The 18,648-nt window shown below is 35.0% G+C and overlaps 1 long non-coding RNA gene across 1 annotated transcript in view; it reads right to left on the bottom strand.

The window, feature by feature from the left end:
* Positions 1–18,015, bottom strand: part of LOC118197195 (uncharacterized) — a 41,390-nt gene extending 23,375 nt beyond the window's left edge. The window contains exons 1-3 of the long non-coding RNA XR_004759537.2: positions 17,880–18,015; positions 17,491–17,561; positions 16,124–16,378 (exon numbers count right to left, since the gene is read on the bottom strand). This is a non-coding gene — a long non-coding RNA (uncharacterized LOC118197195). The remainder of the gene's footprint in view (positions 1–16,123; positions 16,379–17,490; positions 17,562–17,879) is intronic.
* Positions 18,016–18,648: the final 633 nt, after the last annotated feature.

Genomic DNA, 18,648 nt, shown 5'->3' with positions numbered 1-18,648 from the left:
TTACATTGTATTATCCAAAAGATGCAAATGTAATTACATCATAATTCCACTTGTTTAAATTTCTTTTTAGTAATTCACCACATTTGGTATTACTTTTGGTTTTGACTTTTACCCTTGCCTACATGGATGACGAAACACGAATTGAATGATTGAAGAGTTAGGTTTGGAGGCGACTTCCCCTTGATAAGTCTGTCTCCTGCCTGCTCAACAGTCATTCACTTATGCATTTTTATAAATAAATTTTTTAGGATTAAATCATTTTTGGAAGTTTATATTTATTCATGGATTTTAGTACTTGCACTTGATTTACATATGCTCTCAGAATTTAAACGATATTGTAGATTAGTTCGCAGCAATAATTAATCATTTATTTGTTTGCTTGCATTAAATATCATTTAAATTTATTAACTCTAAATATGCTTTTTACGAATAAATAATGTTTGTTAAATTCAAATTTGATTCCTTGCAGCAATGGCGCAAGAGAATTATTTAAAATTAAATTTACTTTATTCTTATGAAATAATTCAGTTATTAATATTTTGTAATGCTACTATAATTGACTAATAATTCCGAATTAAATATTATCCAATTGCGAATGTTGAACTCTGAGTGAAGCGTTAAACATTAGCTAGTCAAGCGTTAACTAAATGTATAAATAAATGATACGTGGATTTTAGAACCTGCATCTCAATTTAGAAACAGGTACATATGGTGAAGTTAACTTTATATTTTATCTGAGAAGTAATACGTCCTTGGTCAAAACAAATGGGTTGTTTTATTTCTGATATGGCATGAGTTATAGTGTTTCAAATGATGATCACGCAAAGGTTTGCAAATGAAACAGCTTTGATGAACACAAAATCAGTGACATCCATGCATGCATTATTGATAACTATAACCTCAATGCAGATTCAGTTAAGCTTTAGTGGTGTAGAAGCACTAGAGTGCAAAGTGTCACAAATTACATTCATGTTTATTCGTCGCCAAAATCGATCAAGTTTTATTCGAAATCTATACCAAAACAAGACTACTCTATCCCTACTTTTAGACTTCATTGCCTGCTTCGTTAATTAAAATTTAACCGCAGTAACATATAAATTATATAGAAACTTTGCATATAAATTAAAATTACTAAATTGTATAGAAACTTTGTGGTAACTTATAAACTGCATTCATTTATATATTTTGTATACTTAATTTAATTCTAACATTAATGCATTTTTTTAAATTATAATCTAATTATATATCTGTACCAGAAAGAAATATAGAAATAAATACTGGAGCTTTAAAATATAAATGACTTTTTAGTGTCGAATTTTAATTTTACTTAATGGTAAAAATTTTATTTTATCAGATATCATCAGTATAGATATTGAATTTTATAGAATAAGAAATGTAAAATACTTATATGATTTTTTTCTGATGTATATTTCGACAGAGTTTCGTTCATGGCATTCAGAACCTTTATTCTTGTTTAATTTTATATTATAAGTATACGCAGATTGAAAACAACGAAAAATCCTTATACGAAAAAAACCAAACTTATTTTACATATATATAAGAGGCTAAAGTGTGTGTCTCCGATAGGTTATTGTTGCCACTCGAAAAAATGAGCGCGGAAATTAACGTTTCCGCAGTTTTTTAATATCTCGGCCGATTAAAGTCGTACGAAGATGAGAACGGTATCGATGGATTCGGAGAACTTTTTGGAATCCGAGGATACGCGTCTCGAATTTCAACTCGGCACCGTTTCGTTGATATTCGAGAAAAAAGAAATTGGCACGTAGCCAAATCCCTCTAATAGGGAAAACCCAAGAAAGAACGTGGAAAATGTAGGGAAAACGTAGGGGAAAATTAGTTGTTAATTAATATCTCCGCTAATTAAAGTCCCAAGAAGACGCGAGTGGTCAAAATGGCGTGGTGCAGACCTGCGGAATCCAACGGTGTGCTTCGCTAAGCCAGGGAGCCAGCCGTTTCGGAGGAGATGATGTTACTTCACCCCATATATATATGCGGCTTATGTGTCTGTTTGTTGCCGGTAGTTTATTGTTTGCTTGCGTAACTGTACTAGCCAATGGGGTGAAGTTGCCGCGGCCCAGGGTTGCCGTTTTAATTGAGACGTAGACAATTTCCTGTAAAACTTGCCTTTGCCATGACCATCCATAAGTCTCAGGGCCAAACGCTTAAGCGTGTTTTCATTTTTTTACCTGAGCCTGCATTTGGACACGGTCAACTTTATGTTGCCTATTCAAAAGTTCGTCAAATAACTGACACAAAATTAAAAATAATGGATGGTCCTCTGCAAGGGGAGCTTAAAAATGATGGAAAGATCTACACAAGAAATATTGTATACAAAGAGATCTTTGACATGTGAGTTAACATTTTATTATTTAAATCACCTCTGTTTATTGAGCTAGCGGTAGCTCTTAAGAAATGTACCGCCAGTGGTTTCTTTCATTGCACTCTACTTTAAGCAATTAAGCAAGTAGAAGAGGAAAACCCCGGGGAACAGTATGCAAAGGGAGCGTCCTCGACACCTGTCCTGGGTAATTCAGTTTTAATGAGCAGACACCTTTGCACAAATCATTTTAGTTACAATTTATAATATCTAGAACAGCGATCATTTCGTATGACCGCCAGGCTTTCTAAATATTTATTGTTAGGTAAATTTAAACTTACTGAAGTGTTCTAGCTTACGAGGAAATAAGACGTACATGCTGAATTCGGGATCAACATCTCCCAGAGGTTTAAATTAATAAGTTCGGTAATAGTAAATCAGTAGAATATGCATCATCTTTATGCACTTTTCAAGCATTAAATTAATAAAATGAATTATTTTCTTTAAACGTTTTATGTTTTAGAGTCCCATGATCCTCACGTTATTTGTGAATAGTTCGTGCTTTATACGCCTTACACATTCGATATAGAGTCATTAAATTAGTTTGAAGCAGAAGATGTGAAAAATGTGAAATGCCGTTGTCGGGACTCGAACCTGGACTTCTCGAATACGCGCCAAGTGTGCTACCATTACACCACAAAGGCGTGCTGGAAGGAGGTAGAAAATAAATGACATACTCCCCCTTTTAAAAGGCGAGTGGGGATTAGAGGACCCAATCGCCAAATCCTAGTGGTGAAGAATTATCGTTCACCACCTTTTAGTTCGGGCGCCACTTCTAGAGAAATTAGGTTGTTTTTAAAGCAGTATATATGAAAATTATGCAGCATCCTCACCTGGATTCCAACCCTGGGCTTCTCTAATGCGCGCTGAATGTGCTACCGTTACGCCATAAAGGCATGCTGGAAGGCGAGAGAAAATATCCTATAACTTGACTAAGTTTTACTACATAGTTATAAACATCAAATTTCTTATATGTTTTCGTTGTTTTGTTGGATCTTTCTTGCAACGTTCTAGAAATTGTTATTGAAAGATTCGAGAAATGATCCCTTTACAAACTTCTTAATAGTATTTGGATCAGAACGCTTTGATTTTGCACTTAATGCGAATAGACACGGAGTTTTTGGTGCTTCGAAAGGAAATAACTGCTACTTATAAAATACTATTTTTCAGTTATGTACTTCAAAATAACTACTTTTCAGTTAAAGAAATATCATACAGTTAAGGCAATATCTATCATACATACTAATTACTTTTCGATTATGTATGATACTGAAAAGTAGTTATTTTTGATAACATTATCATGCAGTTAAATGTCCTTGGTTAATTCATCTCTATAATGCTATCACACCTTGGTTAATTCACCTCTATAATGCTATCACACATTTCTCACAATATGAAAAGAATAACTGATCCTTATATGAAGATACCGAGAACTAAAGAATACCTTATCGATCTAAGAGTAGTAAATGCAATAACAGCCATTGAGCACAGTGGTTCAGATTTATTGTTGAGCCTGAAAAATAATTTTAAGAAACTCTATGGGTAAAGAATGAAAATGAATTCAGGTTTTTAACCCTTACTCTTATTGGAAGACTCAAGTATAGCTTATCAAAGCATGGTATGATTTTCCGATAAATTCTCATAAGACATAGATTTTTATCTCGATGGTCTAAGAAAATCATCACCTTTAACCTCTCATAACCTAGACATTGAAGTAACCATTCATGGGAGAAAAGTTTTCACTTTTGTAAGGAAAGAGCGTGGGCAAACGAGTCTTTAATTCAGTCTTATGTCGGTCGCCTATGAAAGGGGGTCACAAGCCCCGAAGGGGGTTCATCAACCCATGCTGGACGGTGCAGGAAGCTTAACCCCCTTTACGCCTTTTCCTCAGGACTTCTCTCAGCATGCGAGAAGTAACCGAAATGATCCACCGTTGAGCCTCTGATCCAGGAATGTCTGTAAAAAGCTATCCATCTTTTGTGACTTTTATAAAGAATAAGTAAGAAAATTAGAAAAATAATAATAATAGTAAAAAATCTTAAAGGTTTCGGAGTTTAAATTACGTCCAAAGGGGCTTTTTTTTTAACGTTTTGTGTGTTACCTTTATTGATTAAATATCAAGTTCTTCATACTCAAACCATAAAATTCAGTTCTACAGCAATATCGCAAAATAATTTTAAAATGAACATATCTTTAGAATTTCCGATACACAGTCTCCCGCGCTGGAGATAATTTTTTTTTTTTTTTTTCTGTACAGCGTTGACATGGCTCGCTTTGAAATCCTCGAGTTTGTGAATCAAACATTCGTTAAAGATTTACAAAATATGAAATAGATAATAAAACAAATTCCAATTTTCAAATTTGGGTTCAAAATTTGCAGTTCTTAATGTCATTTCAAACTGTCTTAAGGGATTGATTATTCAAGTTAAAATAATTCGAGGAAACGTGTTTAAAGAAGTCCAGAAAAAAATGTGTATAATTTAATAGGCCGTATAAGAATGTCGTATAGTGACCACGTCAGATTTTATTTTCAGTTATCCTGGATTTGGATTCCTGAAAAGAGAAAAACTGCCACATCATAGAAATGTTGGCCATATGGTATGGTGGCTAGGGAAGCTTACTGCGATATCGAAAGGCCCGGGTTCGAACACTGGAGAAGGCATGATGTTTGTAAATGTATAGTATCTTTGCGGCATGGGAGCACTCTAAATGTATGGCGAGCCGGAAGTCCTGACCATATTCGCAGTAGTATTACGTCATTTAAAATTAGATGGCTCTAGGCAGCGTTATTTTATCACAATGCGAGAAACATACATACATTCACGCAGATTCTTCATTATTTAATTTCTTTAAAAATAATGCAGAGTGATAATATTTGCTGGCAACCATTTGAAAAGTGAAACAACGCTTGTAGTGAATCGACGCAAAATGCCAAAACGAAATCAATAGTCCTTCTGGGCAAATTGCCCCGTTGGACTAAAAATCACATGCATTTTTTCTTTGAGTTGAAAAGGAAATAAATTTTCAGTTTTCCTGAATTTTCGCTACGCCATTCTTGATGTCTAAAATATGTATGAGTTCAATATAATGACTTCCGTATATGCATGAATTTTTATTTTATTTTTTAAATTTAAATCAAACGTTAGAATACAATACATTAATGATTTAATGCACAAGAATTCATATAAAATAAAACAGGAAAATACTAGAAAAATCTAAACTAAGTTTTCATTCCAATTTTTTGAAAAAAAATATTGTTGCCAAATGGTTACACTATGAAAAAAAAATTAGGAATGGCAAATGAGTAATAACAATTTTATGTAATAATACAGACCTTATAAACTTGTTCAAACAATTTTAAAATTTTGAATACATCAAAATTACAACAAACACACATATATATATATATATATATATATATATTATATAGTAGTACGAGTGACCTAGCAGGTCAAATATAGCGCATTTAGCAGCTGAGTTTTAAAATTTGATTTTAATAAGAAAGGAGGTTTGAAGCCTAGCAGAGGTCGTAAACACATTTATATATCCCCTCAAATTCCTGAAACTCCATTTAAAATAAGTGACAAAACAAATGTAAAAAATGCGATAAATCCTATCTAATCCACATAAAAATTGAAAAACGTGCACATAGAAGTAACAAAGCCAATCTTCTCTGCTCAAAACTTCATACAGAACTTAGCAAGGGAAAAGTGCTTGATGCCCTCAACCAAGTTAATTAACTAAAAGCATGCAAACACGTTTCGTCATGCAAATGTATTGAGGCTCCAAACGGTATTAATTGTATTCGATTTTCTTTTCAAACTAAAACTAGATCAAAACAAAGTCAAATGTGAATTTTGATGGTGTAAAAGTGTTGGTCCATAACTGAAAACGAAATTGGAGGCGAAAGTAGATTAAATCTTCATTTTTTATTTCAGCAAACATGTTTCGGCCACAAACAAGTTGCCACATTAATTGTACCTACTCCAAAAAAGCATAATTTTTGTTTAGATGTGCAGTAAAAAAGAAGGAGCAGACAGACCGCAGTTCAGCTAAGCCAAAGCGCAGAATGCAAGTATGTTATGTTCTGGATGAAATCATAATTCAGATTGAGTTAATTTCGGTTCTCAATGCAATTTGATTGGATAGTTAATATTACTGTAAAATTACTATTGGCTGCTTGAGTTTTAGTTCCATTTACATCGCCAGAATTATGTAAGAGTCATATGACATGGATTAATCTAGAAATGACGCAGTGCAGAAAGAGGTTACTATTTTTAGAATTGAGAAAAGGAATTTACGTTGCTAATTTAATCTTTTGCATATTCTTTATTTTTCTTTATTATATATATATATATATTCTTTATTTTATATATATATATATATATATATATATTAAGTAGTAGGCTAATCAACTATTGAAGCTATATTATTGACAACAGGAAATACAAGCACATGACTTAAGATATCATTTCAGGCATTCATTTATATTTATATAAAAATAGAATTGTTTAACAACACTTATTTTAAAAGACACTAAAGTTTTTCGTTACATTCAAATAATTGTCTCAACTCACAGAAAAAAAATGCTGATAAGCAATGTGAAATATAAATTTATTTCACAATGCAACTGTCAAACCATGGTATTAAATGTAAGGATTGAATAATCGAAATATGATTCTTCTGTTTGTATCCATTTGAAGAAAGATCAAAATCTCTTCATTCTCAACGGCCTGAAGATGACATGAGATATCTAATATCGATATCGAACAATTGCATTTCTGCGCTCTACAACAAAAGTCACCATTTTAAGAGTTCATTATCAAATATCTGCTTTCTTTTCTGAGATTTATGATATATGAAACGGATGTTATATTATACTAGCAACTGTCACTTAAAATCTATTATTTTCAGCTCTACTTAGTTCTCAGGAAACATAAGCTGAATGAACTGAAAATTCAACAGGAAGATCTTCTCCCACAACTAAATTTGGAATTGTGAATATCTCATAACCATGTGCCATAAATCTAAAAACGGATGTTATCATTCCAAGCGATTCTCTACAATAATAGCTTCAAGAATAGGTAGACTACTTGCTTTTATTTTTAAAAGTAACATATGCATTTTACTTAAGGTTTTAAAAGAAGTACTTACTGTTTCTTAGACATTCCATTTCATTGCCCTTTCTATGGATTAAAAATAACATCCTGATTTCCAAGACAAGATGGCACTTGTATAATGTTTGGAGATAATTTCCTCTGCCTCTCTTTCATTGTCCTTCATTATTCGACCAGTGTTCATACCTGCTTTAAAAACTATTTACATCAACTCTGAGTATTACCAGAATAACATTTTAGGAAGAACTCATTTCAGAACTACATTTAGCAATCCCCGAAAAAAATTTGCTTACTAATGAAACATCACAGAAACGTGAAGTTATTTGAATAAAAATATAGTTTTAATATCTGTCTATTTTTGTCATTTATCCGAAACATTAATTGCGATTTTGGATGGATGATTATTATGATTCAATAATGTCAATTGATGCTTTCTGTACAAAGAAGTGAAAAATCCTTCTTTTATTACAGAAGCTAAAATGTTATTCTGGTAATACTCAGAGTTGATGTAAATAGATTTTAGTACAAAAAACCTTTAGCACAGAAGGTCTGTTATTCACGAAAAGGCATTTTGCGAATCATTAAAAAGCGTTGAATAACTTTTCAAATTGTTGCCACCAAATACCACCGCCCTCTCTTATATTAAAAAAAATAATAATGAAGAATCCGCATGAATGGGTGCATGTTTCTCGCAATGTGATTAAAAAAAAGGTACTCACATCCGTCAAATTTTGAACAACGTAGTCCTGCACCCTAACATGGGCACCTAGAAGCCCGAATTTTGAATTTTAGTATCTATTTCATACCTTGCAAAACGAAATTTTGATTAAAAAACTCAACGATTTCAAAACGAGCAGTGTCAACATGGTACGAAATAAAAGATTTTCTTCCCCAGCGCGCAGTATTGTCTAACTTAAATTCTGAGAACTAATTTTTAAATATTTTTTATATTATTTATTTATTAATAAGTTGTTTTTAAATATTTTTGACCCAAAGGGAGTTTAGCCCAAATATTCTTGAAACGTGTATGTGTGTGTGAGTGAATTAAACTCCCCTTTGGACGTAATATAAAATTTCAAAAACCTTTGAGACTTTTTTATTTCCTTTTTAAATTTTTAACCACCTTAAATTCAGGTTACATAAACAACCAACAGCAGTAATACAAGGTTGAGTTATAACATTAGAATCATTTACTTTAACTAAAGTAACCTTTAGTATGTAACAGCATCACAGTATGTGACTGTTGTTTTTATGTCAACAGTCACATACTGTGAGACTAGTGCAGAATCCAAGAACTGGGGTCAAGGCCTACACGGCGTCAAAAACGACAGAGGGCAACTAAATCAGTTCAAAACTCCGTTCATTTTTCATCTTGCCTGCTTCCAAAAAATACCCAATGTCTCTACAAAGTTAACACACAAAATGTTAAAAAAAACGCCCTTTTGTGAGTAATATAAAATCTGAAAGCTTTCATATTTTAAAGAGGGAGCCGTTTGGTGAGCGGCTCCCAGCGCATTTCCAAGGTGTGCGCTATGAAATGGTGGATTCGAGTTGCTCGCAGCTCGAACGTTCTATAAACGTAAATTCTGTTCTGTAATTAAGAAAGTTCTTTAAGTAAGGTTTATACTTAAGCCCCGTCCCCGAGCAATGCCTGATCGGCAAGACAATGCACTCACTCTCTTTCCAAGTAGACCATTGGACCACGTGACCCAATAGCTCCACCCTGCTCATCGAAGACTTTCTTTTCACTCCATCCATTTGAGCACCTGAAGCCGTGACAGTAGTATGTGACATCTGATATATGCGTTTTTTTCAACATTATTGCTTTCGCATTATTGCTTCATGACATCTCCAGCTATTGAAGTGACTGGCTCAACGATTTGTATATGCGCAAAGCTCATTCCTCGCTTATCACGAGAAATTTCTTTCTCAGTTAAGAACTATCCAATGATATGTCAGGAAAGATATGCATTTCCACACGTCGCTACACACAGGATGTCGCTTTCCCAGCCTAGGAGCCTATTGAACGTGTCTCGCACCTGAGCACTTCAAAATTCCGTCTTTAAGATATTAAGGAACTCAGTGAGTACCAGCTAAGTGGCGTCGTCACTTTTCGGGTAGAGTACGTCGCTGTGCATCCACTCATTAGAGCACGAAATGGTTAACGTGAAAAACTAATTTATTAATGTTCTACCATTACAAATTTTTTCTTCTTATTTGACTTCAACTTACTTAATTCTTTAGACTTCAGAAGGCAAGTGGCCCTTCCTTCCCTTCCCCTTACTTTCGGCTATCCTTCAAAATTAGTATGGCACTGAAAAGAGCCCCTCCTCTTAGCACACTGTGGATCATCCGCTACCCACGTACTTTCTCTACTACAGACAATTACTCCGCCTCCCTACTCAGACTCAAGACTCCGGTTCTTCCGAAAACTCGGACTTAGCTCCTGCTAACCTCAGCTAAATTTCCGGAAGTATTTATCTGTACGGCCCTTCGTCATCAAATTTAGAAAATTCAAGCATTAGAACTTTGAATAACATCGTTTCAATTAGTATTGCTTATTTTAAGAACTTTTACTTAAGTTATCTCTTCAATATTCCATTTAACATTCGGAAAATGCAAAACTGTATTCTACCGGGATAGGGCTTTGCCCAGTCGCCCGAGAGAAATGAACGTTAGTTCACTGACCAAACACGAATTGGGGTTCGTCTTTTGTCATTTCTTGGTAGCTTTAACTTTCGTACTGTCCTGCTAATTGCGTTCTCTGTTATCGACGAATCCTCGTTAGAGTGTAGAAACTAGGTCGCAGATTTCGCTTAACGTAACACATCTTAAACATTTTTAGAATAAGCATGCTATATGTTGGCCCTTCTCTGTAACTGAGCTTTTGTAGAGAATATGAGCATAGTAGCATACAAAGAATGTTAAAAAAATTGTAAAATATGTATTTCTAGACTTCTTCGGTAATTATTATGTAAAAAGTTGAAAAGCTGAAAGCTGTAGAGTTCCTCACTTTGTAAATGCTAAGTTACAGTTGAACGTGAAGAATCTTAAGAACTGATAAGCGAATAACCGCTTGAGTTCGTGTGACAGGAAACAACAAGATGGAAAGGTAAATAACCCTTTATTATTCAGATAAGATTTAACAAAACTCCGTCTTCGAGTGTACAATAAAAGCTGACACTTGGGCTTGAACTTAGGAGGCTAAGAAGTAAACTAAAACTAATCTAAACTAATCTAAACTCGATTAGAATCTTGATAGCTGAAGCTATCAAAATTCTAACCTAGCTGGCCCCTTAACGCTAATTGACTGCGAAGCTATCAAGGGCCTAAAGTACGGCCGAGCGTAATAACAGCTTAAAAGGTAGTAGCCTAAAAAGGCGAACGCGTGCAGACAGAATACCTGGTAACTTTCTCCTTGTGGAACAATGATCCACAGGGAAGACGCACATATAACTTGATCACCAATGTAAGCTTCGCATGTCTGTACTCGAATCCTTCACTAAATTACTTTATAACAGGATATGGACTCTTTCCCACATACTTCTACGCAAGAAATTTGGCAAATTCTGATATCTGTATATGTGGGGAACAGGGAACTCCTGAACACTTTCCCATGCCTCTTAACTGAGGATATTCACATAAAATCCTCAAGAACTGATCTCCTGGCATTCCAAAGGTTTTTAATTACAGATAAACATCAGTATCCAAAGTTTCAGAAAATTATGCAACGACTCTCTTCCTACGGCCTAGATCTCTGTCAAATGTACACTGGTGTGCAAAAATTAAGGACGAAACAGTTTTTTCGATATAACTTGGTACAAAAGCTTTCCAAATCAACACATTTAATACCGTAAGATCCCCAACACGTAAGGACATGAGTAATGTAAGCAACACTTACTAAAAGAGAAATCAGAGGGATAAAAAGAAGCTTTATTGAAAAAGTAGCATGGAGCGCAATGCGACTGAAGGCCGAAACATCCCTGTGATGGGTGTCCAGCAAGAAACATCCGGTGTTTAATAGGGGATATGATCTCCCCTGACTGCTAGGCAGGTTTCACAGCGTCTGCCCATGCTGAGAATGAGGGTGTCAATGAGTTGTTGAGGCATTGCTGCCCATTCGTTTTGCAGCGCCAATCGAAGCTCCGGAATCGTTACTGGTCGTAAGGTACGAGCTGCCAAGCGTCTGCCTAGAAAATCCCATAAATGCTCGATGGGATTGAGATCCGGAGATCGTGCCGGCCAATCCCTACGTTCAATATCCTCACTCTCTAAAAGAGAGTTCTGTTCGGCAGCTACTGTGCGATGACATGGTGCATTGTCGTCCATGAAAAAGAACTCCGGACCCATAGCGCCTCTAAAAAGACGCACATATGGAAGAAGAATCTCGTTACAATAACGGGTCCCGTTGACTGAACCTGCGTCGAAGATGTGAAGGTCTGTACGACTACCAAGCATGATGCCTCCCCAAACGATAACACCGCCACCTCCATACCTGTCCCTTTCAATGATGTTCGAGGGATGATTGCGACTTCCCCGCTCTCTCCAGATGAGTATGCGATGACAATTGCTACTCAGACTGAATCTGCTCTCATCTGTAAAGAGTACTCGTCCCCATTCATTGTCTCTCCAATTCCGGTGTTCCCGGCACCACAGAGAACGCCTTCTCCGATGGGCAGGCGTTAGAGGTACACACCGTACAGGGCGTAGTGCAAACAGACCACCACCGTGCAGTCTTCTGGCCACGGTAAAACGCGATATCGGTCGTCCAGTCGCCTGTGTCGTGTGCCTAGCGCTTTCTCCCGCTATCTGCCGCCTGTTTCTTCTGGCCTGTAAGGCAATATACCGGTCATCTGCGGGTGTGGTTCCTCGTGGACGACCACTACTAAACCCCCGGGTAGCTGTTCCTGTAGTTTGAAATTGTCTCCAAAGTCGTGAAACGATGCTGTGAGCAATTCCGAGCTCTGCAGTCACACTGCAGAACTCTGCAGTCTTGTCACACTGCGGCCTTCCTCCAACTTCCCAATGATTCGACCTCGGGTAAAAGCATCCAGATGTCGTCTAACAGATTGATTATTCGCCATTTCTCGCTGAGGCAGAAACTCGGTGTGATTTTAACTGCTATACGGCGTGCAATCTCTTTGCCAGAAATACTGATCTTACACCAACAACATGCTTTATACTACTCAGACACTCCCCCATTACGTCTATCTGCATATCTGCGCATGTGCTGCCGTACATTACCTTACTTAATCTCCTGATTGGTCTTTCTGTCCGCTCTGCCTCTTCGTTCAGCTGATATGCTAATTTTTCGACTTCGTCCTTAATTTTTGCAAACCAGTGTAAGTCCACATACTGCTTTTAGTGAATGGATAAAATGGCTCCCCTCGTGAACTTTATAAACTGCAATAAACCAATATATCTAAAATAACCCTTGGACACCCACTTCTTTAGCATTATTATTACAATTCATTTTAACATTGTGTTGCCAGTACTAATTATAATTATCTCATTATGTTTAGCTGTTTATTAATTATGTTTATCTCGTATTTTTGTTGCACCAAATCAGATGTTCAATTTATCTTGTGAATCTCAAATTGTATTCCGACTATTTTGTAACCTACTTGTATTCCGAGTCTTAACTTCAACTTACTACTACATCATTATTTTAATTAAATACTGGATGCAGGGCGTACTATGGGATTGCACGATGTACCATAATAGACAAACTCTAGATCTTTTGGAAAGATTCATTCTATATAAATTTCTATAAAACTTGCAATTTCCCCCCCTTTTTTTTTCAAGAGTCAGTATGGGAAGGCATTACCAGTTGACCTATGGTACATCGCTGGTATCCCCCATACTTTTACCCTTACCCTTACCCCTCCCCAAGACCGAAGAACTTCGCGGTCAAATACCGCTCTACCTCATTATGTATTGAGATGTGATTCTAAAACTACTTTCTGGCCGGAAGTAGCAAGTTGAAGTTAAGAATCGGCAGGAAAGAAACTTAAAATTTCACTGTTAATAAAATTAACATAATTCTTACAAAGCATACAAAGAATGTTAAAAAAAAATTGTAAAATATATATTTCTAAACTTCTTGGCCAATCTTTATGTAAAAAGTTGGAATGTTGAAAGCATATAAAGAATTTAAAAAATTGTAAAATATATATTTCTAGACTTCTTGGGCAATCACTACGTAAAAAGTTGAAATATTGAAAGCATACAAAGCATATTCAAAAATTTGTAAAATATCTATTTCTAGACTTCTTGGGCAATCACTATGTAAAAAGTTGAAAACTTGAAAGCATACAAAGAATGTTAAAAAAAATTGTAAAATATCTATTTCTAGGCTTCTTGAGAAATCACTATGTAAAAAGTTGAAAAGTTGATACAAAGCATGTTAAAAAATTTGTAAAATATCTATTTTTAGAATTCTTGGGGAATCATTATGTAAAAAGTTGAAATGTTGAAAGCATACAAAGCATGTTCAAAATTTTGTAAAATATCTATTTCTAGACTTCTTGGGAAGTTATTATGTAAAACGGTGAAAACTTGAAAGCATACAAAGAATGTTAAAAGAAATGTAAGATATCTATTTCTAGACTTCTTGAGCAGTCACTATGTACAAAGTTGAAAAGTTGATACAAAGCATGTTAAAAAATATCTAAAGTATCTCTTTCTAAACTTCTTGGGAAATCACCATGTAAAAAGTTGAAAAGTCTCTTTAGCCGTACTTATAAAGTACCCTACTTCCAACAAAAATCTCACTCAGCGTGATTTCATTCTAAAAATAATAAATGAAAAGCACTATCTTTTTAACATCTAATCCTACTTATCTTTAAGGAATAATTTTAAAGCTACTTTTATTTTCATTCTCTGATACATAATTTAATTGCATTAACAATCATGGAAGATCGATATAGTTGCTATAAATTTAATGGCGTGTAACAGAATGGACAATTAATCTATTGGAAAGAATTTTTTTTCAGCTAATTTGCTAGGTACAATGACTGTACGTCAGCGAACCATATATAATGCAGGAATTGTTGCATAATTTAAACATATTTAAATTTTTTCCATGAAAATTGTACATTTTTATATCATTAGTTGTAGTGAGAGACATAAAATCTTTGTCGCGTGACGTTGTCGCACAGAAATATTTCCTTATTATTATCTTACTCCCTTCCTTAATATTATACCCATTTTTCGCACGAGGATAAAGTGCACTATTTTCAGATGATGCACAAAGTGTTGAGAAAATTCCATAAAAATGAAACAAAAATCAACAGTGGGAAAGAACCAAAACTATATTACCACTATATTACCGAAATGCTTCTTTTTTGGAGGAATAGGAAGTTTCATAAATTAACTCCCGGCACTCACATATCTTCATTTTCAAACGGCAAACTTGTGCACTTATTTTATTTCTAAAAAATATGTCAAATGGACTTTGTTAATTCTTCGCTTAGAATGCAGGCACCGCATTTCTGGGAGTAGGGGCTACAGGCATGACGAAAGGCCCCCCCTCCAGAAAAATCAAGACTTTTTTTTTAATAATCATCAGTTTAATGAAATGCTGTGTTAGCAGTAAAATGGCATAATAGCAGTCATTAATTGAAGGAAACATATTCATTAAATTGAAAGATTAAATCAAATATAGCTGTAGAGACATTGGGTTAATTGGAAACGCCGGAGAGATGAAAAATTAGCAACCGCCTTCGCCGCGAATCGAACCAAGGATCTCTAGAATTCCGGCCCAGCGTGCAAAACCGCTACACCATGAAGGCATGCTGGGAAAGCGGGAGAAATACCTTATATATTCCCCCTTTTAAAGGGCGAATGGGGTTTCTATGGGACCCAATCGCCAAATTCTGGGTGAGGAGAGTGATTCGGCATCAAGTCTGGCGGTTATGGCAAGTCAAAACAGCCGGAGTCCTTTGGTATACCAAATTCAGAAACAGCTTCTGACAATGCCTATTTCGCAAAGACCCACTTTAAAATGGTTTCCCGTTCACACAGGGATTCAAGGCAATGAAGCCGCTGACCTACTGGCCAAGCAGGCAGCCAACTGCACGGATATATTAGAAAGACCGACTAAACTTCCTTGGTCTCATATTATTAAGCGAACAACTTTGACAAGTCTGCTACAAAATTGGCAAAGTAGATGGACAGAGGTAGGACGAAGGACATTTCGCTTACTGCCAAAAGTTAACATGGAAATAAAGACCCGCTGTGCTAGCCTAACACAGTTCTTGACAGGTCATGGACCATTCCCAGTATACCTGAACAGATTCAGACTTAGGGATACTCCTTTCTGCGAATGCGGAGTGGAAGGCGACACGGACCATTATTACTTCCATTATGTACATACAAGAACCTGGCGCGTGAAGAAACCAGCGGACTTTGCCTGGACAATGTGGACGTCTAACACACTCAAAAACAGAATAACCCTTGATAAAATAGAGAAAATCCCAAGACATTGCCTAAGCAGAAACAACCGTGAATAATATTATGTTTCAAATGTTCAGAACTTAAAGCAGATAACCAGAATAACGCTTAGTGCCTCTGCAGTTATCAATATGTAAAAACTATAATATTCAACCTTGTTACTTTGGAGTCTTCTCCGCCGTGATGGTATATAATTCCGTTTGGTTCATGTCCGTGGTCGGAAGCCATCATAGCGGTGCATTCACTCACTCATCATCCAACAGCCTTTTAGTTCGGGGGCCACTGTAGAGACATTCGGTATTTTGGGGAGCAGGAAAGATGAAAAATGAGCAACGCCTTCGCCGGGAATCGAACACGGTCCTCTGGAATACCGGCCCAGAGTGCAGAACCACTACACCACGAAGGCACGCTAGGAAAGCGGGAAAAATACCTTATATAGCAAACATAAAAACTTAATTAATAAAATAATAAAAATGGTATTAAAAGAGAAGTGCATCCTGTAAAACAAAATAATGTTGTGCATAGCAATAAAATCGAAATGAAATTGCAAGAATTATTGCAAATGTAAACTGGCTTGGATAAAGTCCAAAAGATGAACTGCTGCAACTCAAAAGAAAAGGAATTTAAATGATAAAGAAAGCAAGGCGGTAATTTTCAAAGTAAAATAAAAAGCATTAAGTATGTTTGTAGAGAAAATGCCTTTAACTAAATACAACTATGGCAAATTCTCACCGAGAATGTAAGCTATTTATCGCTGTGCCTAATATGAAACAGAAATTTAAGAATGATGTAAAAAAACCATTTTATTTCAAACTAAGTAAGTTGAACAGAAGACAAACCTGGTACCTACAAATCAGCTAGCATTTCTCTTGTGAACTCAAGTTAGAATTTTTAACATAAAATTAAATCTAAGTATCTATCAGTTACACGGAGATATACACGAAAGTTGGCTCTTAAGCTTACCCCGACGTAAAAGTTCTATAGGCAATAATAAAGCAAAGCCAACGACAGGAATTCTTATCTTAGAACAGCAGCTATTAACGTGGCTTTTAGCAGGCAGAACACGCCCTTTCTTAACAATCTCAAGCTCTCACTTAAATACGCGCGAGCTTATTTTGAATTTTGAAGACTCTACTCGGAAGGGCGCATGAATATATTTAGAGAATGTATATCAAGTGTGCTAGCTCTATGCCTTTTTGTTTGTGCCTTTTGGGATAGTTACATATACGCACCTGCACAATCTATATGAAAACTCTTTCTGTTATTAATAAACTACTATCAGACAATGTTGAAATGCGGATCCATGAAAAGGTAACTTCATTTTCAGATTTTAATTTGTATCGTCATTTCAACGTCATTATTAAAAACTATGAAAGTTATCTTTTTCTTAAAGAGATTAACTGTTGAACTTTTCTAGAGCTTAAAACCACGCATTTGGTTTTAAAAAGTAATAAATTCACTCTTATTTTCAACAGAAAATTTAATATAATATTTTTAAAACAGGCTATGAAAAATATTTACCATCAGATGAGCAGCTGCACCGCCTTTAAAACATTCAGCTTTTACACTCAACTGATGGAATCGTCAACCAACTGTGTTGTTATGTAAAATACAATAAAATTTTAGAATTTCGATAAGTACATAATAAAAATGAAATATCAAACAAATATATAAATAATACAATAAATAATAAACATAAATAGATACCATAAATAAAAGTTAAAAATTTAGAATAAGATAAATACAATGTTGTTATATATGAAGTCAAATAAAGTATCAGAATTTTGAGAATTATATATATTTATCAAAATATATTTTATGAAAAATTATATATATTTATTATATATATATTTAAAATTATATATATTTATGAAAAATTATATATATTTATGAAAAATATTCATATTTACCAAAATCTTCGCTTGTAGCTGTAGCTAAAAATTATTGCATCTATAGTACTGTGATGCAAATTTTATAACTTCAGACCTTTTTGTGACTTGTACATTTAATTAGATAATAGTATGCAAGGTGAACGAGTGAACGACCTATGAAATAGGACAGAGTATGTAGCTTCAGAAACTGAAAGCAAGCGTAATGTGTGTCAAAAAAACACAAAATATGTTTTAAAATTTTTACGCACCCGATGAAAAAAAGTAAATGGGTAACATTTGAGATTTTCTATGCTTCCGTCTTAAATGGTGTCACAAAAAATTATTATTGCCGTAAACCAGCGCTAACGAAAGGAAAATAAACAAAGATTAGCTAATAAGTACTCGTAATTGAGTTCACGTCCATTTCTCGTAGTGCCACAGGGCAACGAAACTGAGCACCCAGCATGTGTATGTACGATCACAGCATCTGAATTAATTCATGAATATTCTGCTCGAAATTAGTAAACCACTCACCAGTGAGTTAAGTGATCTTATTGCATCATTTTTATGTATTCAAATTCTTGTAGAAGCAAACATGTACCGGTCGAAATTTATGACTCCGGAAAGGATGCGAAATGGTTACATTAAGTATCATGATGCCTGACATTAAAAGTAAAGCTTCGAATGCGTACAAGTCAAAAAATTATACACTCTGTTTATTCATGAACTTAAGGTTAAACCATAAAAGAAAAGGAAATCCAAAAGACCAAGAACAAAAGTTAAGAGAAAAAAAAAAAAAGTCTGAAAG

The sequence above is a fragment of the Stegodyphus dumicola genome, chromosome 4 (genome assembly GCF_044657685.1).
Source record: "Stegodyphus dumicola isolate Sdum_Otavi_A_Nest chromosome 4, ASM4465768v1".
NCBI classification, from domain to species: Eukaryota; Metazoa; Arthropoda; class Arachnida; order Araneae; family Eresidae; genus Stegodyphus; species Stegodyphus dumicola.
This window is presented reverse-complemented; position numbering and strand designations above follow the sequence as displayed.